Source organism: Cottoperca gobio, chromosome 21 (assembly GCF_900634415.1).
Source record: "Cottoperca gobio chromosome 21, fCotGob3.1, whole genome shotgun sequence".
NCBI lineage: Eukaryota > Metazoa > Chordata > Actinopteri > Perciformes > Bovichtidae > Cottoperca > Cottoperca gobio.
Window position 1 is genome coordinate 11,882,737 of NC_041375.1, and position 14,016 is coordinate 11,896,752.

Consider the following 14,016-nt stretch of genomic DNA (forward strand, 5'->3'; position numbering starts at 1 on the left):
TGTCGGTATGAGAGCATGACAGTGCGTCTAATTTTGATGTGGCCCAATGCGATGCAGTGAACCAATCACCTTCGAGGGGGGAAATACCTATCGTTGAGTAAACAATATCTGACCATCTGAGTTCGATCCTAAAATGGCAGGGAAAAAATGCACAGCTAAGCGAAAATATGAAGACGAACATAGGACGTTTTATTAGAGTGGGAGAGTTCATATTCCTATAAAAATTCTGCCTGACCTAGTGCATAGTGTATTTGCGTTTGTTAACAAACTGAAACAACTGTTTAAGACACTTCTTCTAAAGGGAGAATTGGCGTATTTTCCCTCTCTGCTAAAAGCAAGCGGACAAGCCACCGGTGCCACCCTGAGAAAGCAAACAGCCCGATATGCAACATTGGTTGAAACCCTGCACGAAAACTTTGCGACCCGGTTCCATGATCTACAGCTGAAAAGGTCACAGATTACGTTCCTCGTCGACCCTTTTAATGCTGAGACGGACTGTTTGAAAGCCCCGCTAGTCACGGGCGAGGCGGTGGCAGAGTTGGAGATGATTGAACTTTCTGAGGAAGACCGACTGAAACCTGTTCTGAGGGAAGGGACTCTTGAGTTCTGGAAAACTGTGCCAATGGAAAAATATCCCAATGTCAAACAGGCTGCTCTCAAGCTACTATCAATGTTTGGGTCAACATACGTCTGTGAGTCGGTGTTTTCTACCCTGAAACACGTGAAATCAAAGTATCCATCTGTTCTGACTGGCACACATGTGAAAGAATTGCTTCGAGTGACCACAACGGAATACAAGCCAGATTTGAGGAGGATTGTTCAAGACCAGGAATGTCAGAAGTCCCACTAATTTAAAGAAGCAACATGCATAGGAAGATAAAACACTTTCACATTTCTTTACTGAGAGTTTGTGTGTGAGACACAATGTTCATTGTTGATAATAACTGGCCTCTGAATTTAATTCAATTTCTCAAAATATAACTGTGTGTGTGTGTGTGTGTGTGTGTGTGTGTGTGTGTGTGTGTGTGTGTGTGTGTGTATGTGTGTGTGTGTGTGTGTGTGTGTGAGAGAGTTTGGATTAGGAGAGAGTGAGGGAGCACAGAGAAGGGCTGAGAACAAAAGACAGAAGGGGAGGGGGGGAGGTGTGCATCTGTGACTGTGTGTATGATGTGGCTCTTTGCAGTAACATAGTAACATTTTTGGCTCTTATATTATCTTATATTGATGCATAAAAACATCTCAAGAATCAAACAGTTTGGACTTTGAGTATGTTAACCATTATGGTATTTATGTTCGGATCTAAAATTGAGACGGAGGAAAAAAAGGAGAGCTTGCCCTGACACCTCATTGACCTCAGTTAGCACAGCACTGGTCTGTGTGCATCTGTAGTCATGAACGTGACACTGGCAGCCACACATCAGTCTACATAAACATACTCGAGGAATATTTTACTTCATGAAGGGTTCAGCTAGTTAGTACATATTTCAAATATGTTGAATAGAAGGTAAAGTAGTCAATCTTAAAAATATTTTCTTCATAACCGATGTATTGTTTTCATTATTACATTTCTGAAAAAAGAGGTAAACTAAAAGCCAAAATATATTCAAATGACAGAACAGACAAAAGCAGTTTTGATCTTTGAGAAATTGACATTTTTTCTTTGAAAATGACTCAAACGATGAATCAGTTATCAACATATTTGCTGACTAACTCTTTGTTGATTGACTCATTAGTTAATACAGCAATTATTTCAGTCAGTTATTTCAGTTTGGTGTCATTACAATACCAACATCTGACTCAACTTTACGTTTCTACTTTGCTTTGGTTCTTTAATACTTACATCCCCAAACTAATAATACCAATCACATGATGAAGCAGTTTGGAAAGGGTTATACTGAATAAGCTGCCATCGTCTCTTCATGACAACCAAATGGGATTCATCTCATATGTGTTGCCCAAGGAGGGAAAGGAAAGTTAGACTACATGTATCCTCAGAGAGAAAAGTACAAATGAATGCCAGCTTTGTTTGTCCTGCTGCCTCCTGGGGTGTACGTATATCCGGTTGGCATAAGGAGCTTTAACTGCTTTTCTAGAAGGACAATCTGATTGAAGCCAAAACACAGGAAGGGACATTACTCCTCTTTGTGAAAAACGTACCTAAGATGATTGAGGGCATAACAAATCCTCCCTTTAAGTGCCAATGACACCTCCAGAAGACTATCAGTGTAGTAATTGTGATCGTTTAAATTATTTGATACCAGTGCTAATACTATAGCTGAGTGTTCTGTACCGATACTAATTGATGAAAGTGGTGGGTCGCTAGAAGTCATGTTTTGTCTTCTGTAAACAAAATGACTTCTTGACTTTCTCTGTCATCATTAGTCAATATAATAAGCATAACGCACCAATTCTTTCTTTCTACAGGCCAGGACTTTTTTTTTGTGCCATTTAAGGACAAAGCAAATCTGCTGCTAACTGCTGTTGGCAATGAATCCGTTTATTCTTCCTCTGGAGGTTGATGTCCTCTGGCGATAGTAGATCATTTGATTTCCAAATCTAATTTCTGGGATTTTGCATACGCAAACATAAACTGGATCAAGTTTTCACATGTCTGTCTTTTTTTTCTTTTTCTTTTTTATTAAATTGCTTTGATTTAACCTCATCAATGTTATGAGTCAAAAAAAAGCTGCTATTTCTTCCAAGTTGAAAAATACCGAACTGTCATCAACTCACTAACGACGCAATATCAAACCTGATATTTGGAAGTTACTGTCTCTTAGCAGCTGATTATAGTCTCCTACACAACTCCTGATTTCCCTTGTTATAGATCGTGCATGATGTTGAACTATAGTTACTTCACATCAGGGAGGTCCCTGAGAGGGCAGAATCTGTGCAATAGGTCCTTTAAATCATGTACACATAAATAAGGAAGTGTTACGCCGCATGCACAACTTTACTCTGTTCTGTCAGATTCTGTCAGATTTTCTAAACTCTGCATTAAAACAGGCCATCAGCACACCGCAAGTAAAGTGGACAAATTCTCTTTAAGTTTTATTAAAATAACAATCACTTTAATTTCTGTTAATACCTGTAATGATTATCATAATTATAAGGTAACATACTTTTTCTTTTCAACCCAGTTCCCCCAAAATTCACTATCACTGTGCTCATTTTGGTTGTGACAACTGTCTGCTATTGGGACAGGGAGGGTTAGGGAGGCACGGATACAGCGACGATTCCTCCATTTTGTTTTGCTGCTTGGTCCAATTCCGTCAAACTAAGAGCACGGCTGAGCTGTTGCGGCAACACAAACAGTCAGCCAATAACAGCAGAGAAATGTGTCCACATGGTGTAATGTTACCACTCATTGCTTCCCTCTATTGGAAATATACTGTATATGTGGTTAAAAAGGAAAGCCCTGTAAAGAGGGGACATTGTTATACTTTCAAATGTATTTATTAGTGTTTTCATTGTGTCAACAGAATACTGTTCCTGCTTTACTTTATTTAGCACTTGAGTCATCGCGGCATGACTGCAGAGTAGTGTTTCTATCAAATTGGCATATGGCGATGGTGAAACATTTGATATCATTGTTTCAGGCTTATGAGATACTCCTATAGGCTAAAGAGTGCCGTCATTTTAACTGATAAAACTGTGATGATGTTTTCAAATTCAAAATTGATTAGGTTATACTCAGGCATCTTGCTCCCTGCGTGCTATATCCACCATTTCAAATAAAAGTCTGTCCGTCAGATCCAATGTCCCCTGTTTGCATCTATTTAGCCATTCAGCACTCCCTGCTGAATCTTTTTTTTTTACTTTTTATACAGCAGATGTAATTTTTCTGACATATTTACCAGGTTCAGTGCTTAAACATTTTCTGTGTCATGTGTGGAATCCAGCGTCTTTGCCAAACATCATTTGATCAGATTAAAAACAGTTCTTGTTAATAACAGCAGGCAGGAAGCTGAGCAGGGCAGCCCGCTGAGGTCTCTGATGACTTGTACGTTTCAATCGATCAGGAGTGAAGTGCAAAGGGCAACCAAGTTGGAATATACACATGTACTGTTATTTGTATGGATGTATGCTATAAGCTGTTCTGTTTCACAAAGAGCATGCGGTGTCGGACTTGTTAATATAAGAACAGTGAGGTCGTACAACAAGCCATTTAATTAAATTAACAATCTTTTGTACTAATGCTTTGTTTCTTTTTCAAACGTAGCCCTTGGAAACAACAACATTCCCAGCATGACATTCCAATCTTGAGAAAATGTGCTTGTTGGAAACACTTCACTTCAAGACATTTTAAATGATGATGGAGATTCAGACAGACACTGCGATAATGGTGCAAAGCCTTAGGAACTGTTGTGTTCCTGAAAAGCTCTTTGTTCTGATTAGATACAGAGTGGCATTAGTCCGATGAAGCTGTGACACAAGCGCTGACCGCTTACTCAGTGGTTGACTGTGTGTTAAAATGTTTGCAAAGGAAGGTAAAAACTAAAACAATGCATAATCATGCCAAAGCATGTCTCCCTTGTGTTTATGACAACTGAACAAATGTAACCACAGCTAACAAGATTTTCATTAATTTATAGTTAAATAGTTGTCAATTATTTTTCTGTTGAATGGCTTAATGGATAATCAACCAATAATTAAAGCTCTAGATCAAATTCAATTGAAATGCTGATAAAAGATTTTATAAACCCTTTCTGGGGAGAACAAATATAAGCAGGTGAGCTGCTCGGATGAATAAAATGTCCTCCATCTCTGTACGTCTGAGTTGTGTCTTGTCCACATGTTGTCTTAAAGCAGGGGTGGGGAACCTCCGGGCCGTATACAGCCCGCGAGACCATTTGATCCGGCCCTCGAGGTAATTCGTAAAACGCACCCAAAACAAATCCACTAGCAAAAAAAACTAGACGGCAATATTTTAAACGGGGGACTGACTGTTTTTCCTAGCCAAGGTCGGGGTCCTTGAACACAACACAAGCGGAACGTGTCATCACGTGGTCACGTCATGTCAAAAGACTTCAGTATTAAACGAGACTGTCACGAGTTTGGCCCAACAAGCAGCTCTCTGCAGAGCGGAACATACAAACATGGACAGATAGATCAGGTAGACCACCACACCAAGAACAGACTGTTCCACCACTGCTGTGCAATTATCACTGCCATGTGCAATATTCACTTATATTATTTTTGATTCTATTTAATTATTGTGTACTGCCTTTTTACTTCATATGTTCTTTTGCTGTGACAAGATACATTTCCCCGTTGTGGGACAAATAAAGGATTTCTGATAAAACAGAAAGATAGATGGATACAAAAGTTGCTTTTTTGCATTTAGCATAAAAGAAAGGTGAAATGAATGGGCTGCGTCTTAAAAACTAGTGCGGCCCTCGAAGGATGTTGTAAAAAAATAAAAATGTAAAAAGGTTCCCCACCCCTGTCTTAAAGAGTAGGTTCACTCCAAAATCCAAAAGACATATTTTTCCTCTTACCTGAAGTGTCATTTATCCATCTAGATTGTTTTGGTGTGAGTTGCAGAGTGTTGCGATATCGGCCGTAGAGATGTTTGCATTCTCTTGAATATATTGGAGCTACATGGTGTTTGGTTTGTGAGGCTCAAAAAAAAGTGTCTCTTTCAGGAAATCATGACCTGATTACTCAAGATCATCCACAGACCTTGTTGTGCGTAGTTTCATGTAGGAACAATTTTCTCTACTGTATCACTGCACAGAAGGAAGCGTGCATCTACGCATGGACGAGAGGCTCGTGACACTCGACTGAACAGTAACATTAGCCATCTCATGTGAGCTCAGGAGGCTCAGGCAGACATCACTCAATTTAGATTGATATTTAGCACTACAGGTAAGAGGAAACAATATGTATTTAGAATTTCTGGGATGAGCTGTCCTTTTAAGTTCATCTGACTGAATACATATATGTGTATTTAAATCATCAGTGTAATATCTGGACTTAATTCATGCTTTATGTTTATACCTGAGACCCAAAGTGTGTTTGTCTTTTTTTTAAATGCTCCCACCTCACCTGCTGGTCCTATGAGGCATTTCTTCTAATCCTATTGCCCTTTCTCTTTAGGGGTACACAATTCTCTCTGATTGGGAAAATAAGCAACATGTTGTGTTCCGACTGAAAAAAAGCTCTGTTAAAAACAGAAGAAACAAAATACAAGCGGCTGTGTTTGTGTGGGCACGTAGCTACAGCTACCAGCGAGAAGACAAAGCTGGACGTCCAGTTTGAAGACACATCGGACACAAACACACTGCACAGCATTCATGACTTTGTCTTCAGTCTCAAAGCCCACTCGTTGAACAGCAGTTACCTAAACATTATTCAAAAAGAAAGAAATTGGACAGAAGCTTGCAACAGACTGTCAAAGCTTGAGCAGGAGGAATACTATTCTGTCCTGTTAATGGAAGAGTAGATGAGCTTTTTATCCTCTTAGAGATAATTGGGAGGCCTTTTATAGGAATTTTCCAATTCTGCTTTGTTCAGAAAGCTGAGGTTTTCCAGATAGAGGTACTACAGGAGTAAAGAACAATGCCCTTGTTCTACGTCTAGCACATATAGGGGCTTTAGACCCGAACTGTGCCTCCGTTTTCCTGCTTTGTCATATTGCTACTCAGAATATCATGGCACAGCAGTTTTAACTTCAAGTATGAGGATAGCGTTTCCACCATGTAATGACATTAGGGCTGCACGGCATTAGAAAAATATTATAATTATGAATTATGATTTTTCACCACAGACCTTTTCAAGCCGACCTACTTTAGCCGGTGCACACAGAGGAAATGTGCACGACTAGGGCCAGCCAGCACCAGGGAGGTGGCGGGCCTACTTAGACTGTAAGTTATTCACGGGAAAAACATTTGACACATTAGTCAAATGGAAAACAAGAACTTGTGGGAGTTTTCCTTTTTTATCAAGCAGCAAAAAAGTTGTAGCTTGACATGTTTGAGTTTATTTGCCGACATCGCACATCCTGCAATGTAACTGCGCAAATCACAATGTCGATGCTGAAACGATAAATCGTGCAGCCCTGGATCACATCCTTCTACATTTATTGGACAATGATCTATGATGAGCTCTGGATAAACCAAGGATGAGGATCCTTCATTTAATGTCTGAGGCCACAAACACATGTGTGACCCATCGGCATTTAACAATCGGTCATGAACAGTATTTTTTTGTTTTACTATAAATGAGGTGAAAGAATTCCGGTGTATTGAGTTCCTGCACAACCACTTGTGTGTAATGGCTGCTTTATTGATGTTACTATGTGTGTGTTGTGTCCATGGTCACATGCCTTGAGTAATGACTTGACGAATGAGATGCAAGCATTCAAGATGAGGTTTTCTCAGAGGTGAATGTCCTTGATGTTCACAACAGAGTAATGAGTAGAACTATGATGAAAGGACCTTGGTTTGGATTTACCGAAATCAGAATGCTTCAGTCAGCAGTTTGATAGGGGAGTGGGGTATCTTTTATAAATACCCCAAATTATCACTGATATTTTTATCCATGACTGCTGCCTCCTACACAATACTATACAGTAACAGCTCACATGTAAAGTTTCACATTTCAGTGCCCTACACATTTGTGTTGAGGCTGCTGCTCCACAATGAGTTTGGTCATTTGTCAGTTTGTGTGGCTGTGACTCCTGGCAGCGATACCCCCCGAGGTGTAATTGTAGAATCAGCATATGTTAGCGACTGTATGTCTCAGCTTTCCCTGGAGTGTGACTATCTTACTCTTACTCTAAAATCTCTTTACTGTCCAAATCGATCATAGGGCAGGGACAGAGTATTGGAAATGTCTGCTGCTCAGTATTTTTGACATGGATGATTTATGTAGTCTATTACTAGATCAGTGCCATTCACATTGACATGAACTCAATGTCCTCTTGCTGAGATACCCACAGTGGCCCACAGTGTCCAAATGTTGTATCAGTATGTTCAGACTGTGACTGTTGGACTAAAGCCAACTAGTGTGTGTCTGCTCTAGTGTATCTGGTAAATGGAGCTGCATTGGTTTTGTTCAAGTTATTAGATATTAATTGCACCGTCTTCCTCTTCTCTCCACAGCGTGTGTCTGAGTTTTTGTGGATGCTGTTGAATAAACGCTGTAGCATCAACAAGCTCACACTGATAAACTCTCCCTTTCTTGCCGTCACTTTATCTCTTTCTCTGTGTCTCTCCTGTGTACTCTGCTACTCCCAGCTGGGCGATAGCACTGGGCTTTCTTTAGATCCACAACTGATTGGAAACCACTCTCAGTCGTACTCTCCCACTTCAGCCGCTCTCACTACTTTCTCACCTCTGCCTCTACTCCTTCCTTTCCATCTGTCTCGAAGATGTACTGTGTGTGTGTGTGTGCTAACCAAGGTGCCACCTGTCACTGCAATCACAAAGTACTGGGAGCCAAATTTAATCTCCCTCTTTCTCCCTCTCTCTCTCTCTCTCTCTCTCTCTCTCTCTCTCTCTCTCTCTCTCTCTCTCTCTCTCTCTCTCTCTCTCTCTCCCCCCCCCTCCACCCCCCTTACTATTGTCCTTTCCCCTTATCCTCGCTCACCCTTTCAGGTCTCGGATGTTAGCCTTTCTTCTGAACCACGGACAACATCCCATCTAGCTAGGTGAGTCTCTCAATAGCTCCCCCCCACCCGATCTCTTTGTTTTGTCATCTCTCCCTCTGTCTCTTTCTCTCTTTCTCCCTTTCCTGCATATTGCTATTGCTGCAAAGATGCTGCGTCACAGTGCTGCTTTCATACAGACACAATTGTAATTTTACTGTTGGACAGAAGAAACAGATCTCTGATTTCTCCCACCTGCTTATCCGCCCATCTCTGTCACCTTGTTATGCCAGGGAATGTGTGTGTGTGTGTGTGTGTGTAACTGAATTTTTTTTATTTATATGATTTATTAATCATCCAAGACCCCAAGCATATGTATTTCTGTCTTAAATTGTTTAGTCATTACATTTAGTATACATGTGAAAACAACAGGCTTTATTAGGGGTGTGTGTGTGCACTCATGCATGTGTGAGTGAGTGTGTTTGTGTGTGTGAGACATGAATGTCTAGACACTCCCAGACAGTCATTCTGTTTGGCAGTTTCACACTCGCATGGTTCAGGTGCAGAGTGTAAAGCCACATTATCCTCACTAATTGAGACTCTGTTTGTCCGAATTAATTTTGGGTGTCAAGTCTGGTCACCTCTCTGCCAATTGGAAGTGACAAATTAAAAGGGTGTACAAATTGTCCATAGAAAGATGGACTCTTCAACCTCAGACCTTTTGATCTCTTTGGTTAAAGCAGCACAATCAGGCTGAGTTGGTGAATAATGACTGTGTGTAGTTTACTGACATTACCTCAGGTGTTTAAAGCTGTCATAATCTTAAAATCCTTAATACACTTTCAAATGAAATCTGCACTTATCCTTTCCTATCAAGTCCAGACAGAACACATCAACATCAAACATGTAGGATTTAAATCATATAAACATACTGCAACCTCATCAAATATCGGGACTTCCAAGTGCTCTGGTGCTGTGTCTCCTGAAATAACGGGTACATCTTATTTTGGGCCTTTATATTTTAAAGGCATTTTGCTGCAGTTATAATGAAAAACTGATTATTAAGGGTAACTTGTAAATACTAGAAGTTCACCCAGTTGCCACTGTTATGTTGGTGTTCTGAGCCACTGGTTTCAGTAATATGATCATTTAAAAATAGCTGAATATTAATTACATAACTTAATATGCATTTTGTACAGTAATAACCTTTACTTAGCATATATGTGTGCTACATCGTTTCTCATCTCTCCATGTCATGCCCTCAAAAAAGGATACTGTTTTTGAACTAAAGTAGGCCATCTGTCATCGGTCATCAGTCCGTCATCAACCACTTAGCTACTCAACCTGCGTGTGTTGTGTTTCTATTCCTGTTGTAACTAGCTACAATTAGTATAAAAAAACACTTTTCTTTCTTTGGAGTAGGAGATAAAAGATAAAAGGGGGATCTTTTAAGATAAAAGACCTAACAAGTGTTTTATAATATACAAACGTTTGACTTCAATTATTTCCCTCCACCCACAAGCATTGGCCGCTACACAACAACATTGTCAATTTAAAAACAGTCCTCTGTGCAAGAGCTGTTCCATCCCCGCTCTAAGCGGCTTCCTTAACACTGACAGCACATCAATGAGACTTTCCTCATATTTAATTTAGCTTTTAAATGCTCCTAACTGACTACAGGTGACACTATTTACTATCAGTTATTCATACTGATGTCTTTCAGATATTCATAACTCTACATTAGATATTGATCATTCAGCCCCTTTGTACCCATGGATGTCTAAGGAGAACTGGATACACGTTGGAGGCGGGTTCCCGTTCATTCCTATGAAAGTTGCTCAGTGGTGCATGAAGCCAAAATGGCTCGATTGCTGAGTGTAAAATTACCTGCATCTTCCGCACCTATGGGCCTCCCAGCGTTTCCTTTGACCCCGCCTCCCAACCGCTCGGTCTCAGCTCGCTCTAATGAACGTTCTAATGAAATAACTCTGTATTCGAATATTATTGAGTTTTACAACTTTTAGGCCCTAATGATTCAAATAAGGGTTTGTACTGGGAGGTTGATACGTATCCTCTGGTTTACAGACATCTCTTTACCAATGTATGTTTATGGCCCAATGGCATCATGTGACGGACCTGGAAGTAATCCCATGGTTTTGGACACTATGGAAATTGGCATAACCCCAACATCCGGTATTGACTAGCAGGGTGCTGTTTGTCAGTGTTCAACAACGTGTACATTCAAACATAATGAAAGTATCTTATGTGATAACATATAAGCCTTCCCTCCGTCTCTCTCCCCCCTGCTGTCTACACGAGGGAAAGCGTTAGTGGCATCTCCCAGCAGATCTGTTTGACCTTCTCCTGTTTGTTTAGCCTCTCGTTTCTCCTTTTCTTCTCACACCTCCATTGTGCGACTGAGGTGGCTGAAACAGAAAGGCAAGCGGTCCTGACCCGGGTACATTTTACTTTACATCTTAGCTATTGTCCAATTCCTGTATCAGCTGTTAGACCCATTTCAAATGACAAGACATTGCAAAAAGATACATTTCATACATTATACAGAACTTTTTATTCATGAATAAATGATCTTCTACACACGAACATTACCAACAAATTATATTTACCTTAGGTCCTGGACATAAATCTTTGGAGAAACACTTAGAAATAAGTAACCTTCATCTCTTTTTGTGTGTTTTATTGAACCAAATCTGTTTCTGTGTGTATACAAAATAACAGCCTACATGTGGGATTTGTTATTGATAATTATATTTTGTTGAGTCATGAAAGCGTCAGGGGATGTGTTAGCTTATTCAACAGAACATTACAAACTAAGCAGTGTGAGGGTGTGAAATGCAAACATGTTCTGAATTATTAAAAAATAGTGCACTTAATTCATCATTTAAAAAATCCTAGTACAATATTTTAACATTTCTAGGCGGAGCATATATGTTAGGTCTTTTATGTCATTTATAACATCAGAATAATATTTCATAGTATTCCTATCAATGAGGTCCTATTTAGGTGTAATGCTATATCTTTGATTGGACCAATAATAAACAAAAGAGAGTGAGAGAGTCATAACCATATATTGTTTGATGGCAGTTACTGTAAACTATAGAGAGAGAGATGGAGAGTTATGTTAAGTAATGTTAATGTTGTCAGCCACTGCAGCAGTGATGTAATAGCCCAGACCCCTCCCCCCCACTCCTCAGACTAGACTTTCATCGTCTTTCCATCTCTTTGTCTCTTGTTTCATTTTCTTCTCACTCAGGCTCCTGGCTGCCAATCAGTGTCATTTGATCTCTTATTGTCATGGCGCTCATACAGAAGAATTGTTGTACACGCATCCGAGTGTTTTTTCCACATACAGTATTTGCAGACATGTATCTTTGCTGAAAGCAATATCTTTATAGGTATGACTGGATTAGAAAAAAAATGCTCCCAAAATAGTAGCAACATGTTTACACCCTGAACGCTGTAGAAAAGCTTTTTTCTCTCCTTATGCTAACAGTCCGAGCCCTAAAGCTCAACTTCTTGAGGCAGGATCCTGTCGATTATCTCCTGATCAGATGTTTTTTAGAAGCTGAGTAAATACTTATTCACACTCTTCTATACCTCTGGTGTCCTCATAAGCTGAGGGGTATGCTGTTGGGATAAAGGATGTTGGTTTTGGTAGATTTTAGATGAATTCTTGAGGATGTTATTGCTTTTTCCCCATAAGGATTGGGAGTTATCATCAGATCTGTTCAAATCAGTACCATCCAAGTCTGATCCTAATAATATTCATATTCAAAGTCAGTATGTGCAATTAGAAAATGTATTGCTCTAGTGCTCATCAATTGTCCATGTTTAACGCCCCCCCCCCCCCCCGCCACACAGAATATTTGAAAGATGCTTTAATCAGATGAAAGCACAATAATCACAATTGATTAACACTTAATAAGGAGGCATTCTTTTATATTATCTTAATGTACTCGCTTGCTAAGAATTAGACGAGACCATCAATATTACTCTCCTGTCTATCTTTTAAATATAACGTTACATCCAGGAAAGGGCCTCATTAAGACTGTTTCTGGTTTGATTAGGATCATTCCTGTTCAGACAGGATCCACAGCGGCAAGTTCCACGGTGCCGGCCTCGGAGTGTGTGCGAAGTTTGTATGTGCAGTGCAGTTGTGTGTGCAGAGTTGTATGCTCATGATTGTTTGCACTTATTGTAAGTCGCTTTGGACAAAAGCGTCAGCTTAATGTAATGTAAAAGTTGCATACTGTATGGTCATTAGTGTGCACACACATACCCACATTCAAACATTTCCAGTAGATCACGGCACCCGGTAATTCTGAGGGAGAGCAGGTTAATGAGGGGAGGGCTGATAAATGAGAGGCTAACAGAGAAGAATAATCACTTTGCCCAGCTTAAACTCTGGGAACATTTCTATTGAATAGCACAGATTTTTCATTTTAGGTATTGCCTTTTGGAGGCAAGGACATGGTAAGGAATAGCTTGAAATAAATGGGTGGATTACTGTCTTTTGAACTACAAGTTCTCTGTATGAAGTAATCTCATCTCCTCACTCTAAGGTCACTGAAGAGTCTCACTGCAGAGAGAATGATTGAGGTTTTGTATCTCTCCCAAAAATGTGGGATTTTTTATCTGTCCTTAAAAACAGTGTAGTTTATAACCTCACGTTCATACCTACACATTAGAGCGGAAGGTGGCATGATAGTACATTATTGGAGTATGTCATTTTCCCACTAAAACAACTGATGCTGTTCTTCTTGCAAAGAAGGTCGCTCGGTGAGAGTTTCTATTGCAGCGACATACAGTCAGAGGTGACGGTCTTAGCTTGCAGGGCACACACTCATTACAAATTAAAGCTTTACTTAACCATGTGATGCAGAATCAAACCTTCTAGGAAACCATTTTACACTATTTACTCAATAATCCACACACACACACACACACACACACACACACACACACACACACGCACACGCACACACACACAGACACATCACCCCCTGCAGACTGCATTAAATATGGGCTGGCAGGTGGCTGCTGGATGTGCAGTCCCCAGAGACAGAACAAAGCACTTTCATTGCGTGTGTGTGTCTTTGTGATTTGTGTGTGTGTGTGTGTGTTAGAGGTACAGGGTTGCATACAAAATGAGCAGAAAGGACTTTCACACAGGGGGAGGGGAGCATAGTTAGGAAAGATTGTCCAAATTCCCCTCATACACTTTCTTTCTCTCTAGTGTGTGTGTGTGTGGCTGCGTGTGTGTGTGTTCTTATAGATACGGTTATATTTGTGAATTAGTTGTCAATTATAACATCTGCTGTGACATCACTGACTGGCGTTTGGCTAGATGTGTAACAACCCTGTGGAGATAACTCTTGTCTGCTTATAACGCACCTTCTAGT

The 14,016-nt window shown here is 40.1% G+C and overlaps 1 protein-coding gene across 1 annotated transcript in view; it reads left to right on the forward strand.

Annotated features, from left to right (window-relative positions):
• The window catches only part of map2 (microtubule-associated protein 2), an 89,816-nt gene that overhangs the window by 18,468 nt on the left and 57,332 nt on the right, over positions 1-14,016 (forward strand). The window contains exon 2 of the mRNA XM_029459369.1: positions 8,604-8,656. The gene's annotated coding sequence lies outside the window, so the exon portion shown is untranslated. The remainder of the gene's footprint in view (positions 1-8,603; positions 8,657-14,016) is intronic.